This window comes from Copadichromis virginalis, linkage group LG6 (assembly GCF_057382275.1).
Source record: "Copadichromis virginalis isolate Kocher_CV1m ecotype Utaka linkage group LG6, C_Virginalis_male_GT1.1, whole genome shotgun sequence".
Classification (NCBI taxonomy): domain Eukaryota; kingdom Metazoa; phylum Chordata; class Actinopteri; order Cichliformes; family Cichlidae; genus Copadichromis; species Copadichromis virginalis.
Genome location: NC_140623.1, coordinates 175290 through 178967, shown reverse-complemented (window position 1 = coordinate 178967; position 3678 = coordinate 175290). Strand labels below are relative to the sequence as shown.

The 3678-nt window shown below is 39.7% G+C and overlaps 1 long non-coding RNA gene across 1 annotated transcript; it reads left to right on the top strand.

Annotated features, from left to right (window-relative positions):
* The first annotated feature begins 1220 nt into the window (after nt 1-1220).
* On the top strand, nt 1221-2578 carry LOC146706840 (uncharacterized). The gene is made up of 3 exons (XR_014920684.1): nt 1221-1421; nt 1532-1657; nt 1746-2578. It is a non-coding gene; the product is annotated as an uncharacterized LOC146706840 (long non-coding RNA).
* Nucleotides 2579-3678: the final 1100 nt, after the last annotated feature.

The window sequence follows — 3678 nt, the reverse complement described above, 5'->3', positions numbered from 1 at the left end:
GTTTCAAAGAAAACTATAAGCAATGCACTGAACCGCCATGGCATCCATGCACGCTCACCACGCAAGACTCCATTGCTGAACAAAAAGCATGTCAAGGCTCGGTTAAAATTTGCGCAACAGCATTTGGAGAAGCCTGTGGATTATTGGACGACTATAGTATGGTCAGATGAAAGCAAAATTGAACTTTTTGGCAGTCATTCTACACACCATGTTTGGAGAAGAAATGGCACTGCTCACCACCCCAAGAACACCATACCAACAGTCAAGTTTGGGGGTGGAAGCATCATGGTTTGGGGCTGCTTTTCAGCAAGGGGTACTGGCAGACTTCATATTATTGAAGGCAGGATGAATGGAGAGATGTACCGGGACATTCTGGATAAAAATCTGCTGCCATCTACCAGGAAGCTAAAAATGAAAAGAGGGTGGACATTTCAGCAAGACAATGATCCCAAACACAAGGCCAAGGAAACAATGAAGTGGTTTCAAAGAAAGAAAATCAAGTTGCTTGAATGGCCCAGTCAATCACCTGACCTAAATCCCATAGAAAATCTATGGAGAGAACTGAAGATTAAAGTTCATAAAAGAGGCCCAAGGAACCTTCAAGATTTAAAGACCGTTTGTGTGGAAGAATGGGCCAGAATCACTCCTGAGCAATGCAGACGACTGGTCTATCCATACAAGAGGCGTCTAGAAGCTGTAATCACCAACAAAGGCTTTTCTACAAAGTATTGAATAAAGTGTGTTCAATACTTATTCCCTGTGTCATTTCACTTTATTTATTATGGTTTAACTTGTATACTTATATGTTCTGATTTGATTGTATGACTTCAATATTTGGCTTGATGGCAACATCTGGTGGAAATGTTGTGTCAATAGTCCACTTGGAAATCCCCTTACTGATAAAAATGCTGATGTGTCAAATACTTATTTTCCCCGCTGTATGTGAGAAAACTTTTCATTTTTATTTTTTGACACACAATGAAGTAGGTTAAAGTGTCATGGGTTTTATTCATGTGGTTTCTTTTTAAAACATTATTCTTTCAGGCCAAGCGACAGTTGGGACGTAAATCTTACGACAGAGTGGCAACATTTATGTGCCATGATGCCATCACAGCCAAAAGATTTTATCAAGGTTATTTAAATAAGCTAAAGTGAAGTCATATATTTATCTATACACTTACATTTATTCATATTTAGTAATATTGCTTTGCACAGCTGAGGACCCTGCAGAGGACACACTCCAGAGCCGAGCACTGACCACCAATGCAATTGCAACATATGCAGCAAATAAAAGGAAAAGGAGAGAGGACAGAGGATCTGTGCAGGACGAGGACAGTGAAGGATCTGACAAGGAAGAGCAGCAGTCATCAGGAACAGAGGAGCTTTTAGACAGAACGCTCTTCCAGTGTAGCAGTAACAAGGTATGTGTGCCCTGATTCCCTTGGTAAGAGTTTTGATTGGTTGCACTTCTTTCATATATAATCATTTACTCCATCATGAACAAAACATATTTAATTTGTACCATAAACAGATGGTGAGCCCAGGTCAGGGTGAGGTTGCCTGTAGTGCCGGAGCCACAATAAGAGAAACTAAACAGGATTTGAAAAAGGGGGTGGAGCATCTACAAAAAGTGACATACCAGTTGCGCAAGAGAAAAGTATGTAATGTATGTTCTTGTGCTTGTTTTTAGTGTTTTCACTGATTACTAATCTTTTACCTTTTTACTTTTACTTTTCTAAAATCAGATGGTGGTCTTTTACAAAAATGATAGGACAGATGTGGGGAAACTCACACAAGAAGACAATCCAGAAGAGGAGGAGGAGGATGAAGCGAGGGAATGGGTTCCTAAGGTGGGCAGGAAAAATCCAGCAGAGTTTCTTCTCCTGCAGTTAAAGATGTAAGTGTTTTGTTTCCACACATCCATGAAAAATGAGTAAAATATATATTTTTCTGTTCTAATAACAGTCTGTGAGCTCATCTGAAGATGATGGGACAGATGACTGGAAACCCACACAGGATGAATCTGAAGGCTATTCAGAAGAGGAGGAAGAACAAGAACGTAAAAGGATTCCTAAGGTAGCCATGAAAAACAAAACTGGGTGTCCTGTGCCACAAAGAGATGTGAAATTCATCCTCAGTTTCAGTGCTTCCACAATCAATCCATCAAAAATGACCAAACATATTGTTGTCTTCTCTGAAAACAGATGGTGGCAGCATCTGAAGAGGATGGGACACATGATAGCAGACCCACACAAGATGAATCTAAAGATGATTCAAAGCAGAATTCTGCTCATTGAACTCTTTTCAGCAGAATTCTGCTCATTCAACTCTTTTCAGCAAAATTTTCAGTTTTTTCTGCTGTTTTCAGAAAAAAACATTTTTCAGCAAAATTCTGCTGATTGAACTCTTTTCAGAAGAAATTTTACTGATTGAACTCTTTTCAGCAAAATATTCAGAGTTTTCACCTCTTTTCTGCCCAAATTCTGCTTATTCACCTCTTCTGAAACATTTTCAGCCTTTCCACCTCTTATCAGCACAATTCTAAGCCTCTTCTGCTCATTTCAGCACAATTGTCAGTCTCTCCACCTCTTCTTTGAGAGAATGACTGTGGCGCAGTGAGATGAGAACCTCCCTTGAGTACCAGAAGGGCCAGGTTCGAATCCCACTCGGGCAATATTTTTTTTGTTTTTTTTTTTCAACTTTTTCAGCTTTTTTCAGCAGACATCCTCAGCGTAAAGGCATCCACACAGCATTTTCGCAGGAAATGCAAATTTTTCTAGTTGCACCTTAGAACACACATGCATCAACACTACAATGAGTTTGTTAGTGGGGCAATCAGAAACGGGCAGTTAGTTCACCAGTAGTGTAGACAGTCAGGGGTAAGAAAACAGCAGGGTCCATCCGGGCAGAAACCTCTCTCTCCCTCTCCTTTCAGAGCGTCCATCGGCTTCTAAACATATTAAAACACTTGAGCTACAATACCAAATGCTATCACATAACGATTTAGCATTAGCATGCTTTGACTGAAAATCACAGAGCTAAACATACAGCATGGCATCACACCACATAATGCGGTAAGCTGCGCTAATTAGCAAGCCGCTAGTTAGCATCACATATCACGCCATTTTACCACTATAACGAATAGTTACAGTACAAATGTCAAGGCACACAGTCTCATTTACCTCTTGCAGATCACAAATAAGTAATATCAGGACCACGGGTAGTCGACCTCAATGATACACTTAGATGCAAAATCCACACCACGTTTGCCTTACGACATCTCTCTCTTCGGACTTAGCTTCTGTGTCCGCTCCCACAGATTCACACAAACTTACCACTCGTCCCGCCCCCATAGCAGAAAAGAATGACATTGACTGGCTCGTCAGCACAACAACCAATGACAATACAATATTGAGATAACTGACATTAGATGGGTAAATAAGCTTAGGTTACACCCCAACATATTTATTGTGCACAGAAAATAACTCTAAATCATGAAACCCTTTTAATTATTGGACTCTTAACTGTAAATGAAATACATTTGTACCAAAGCATATGATTTTTAAACCTTTTATCAACTATTTATATTTTAACCAGTTTTTATAACAGTAGACTTTTTTTTCTTTATACTGCAAGCCCGAATAATTGCAGACAGGGATGCATATAGTTTTGTTATTG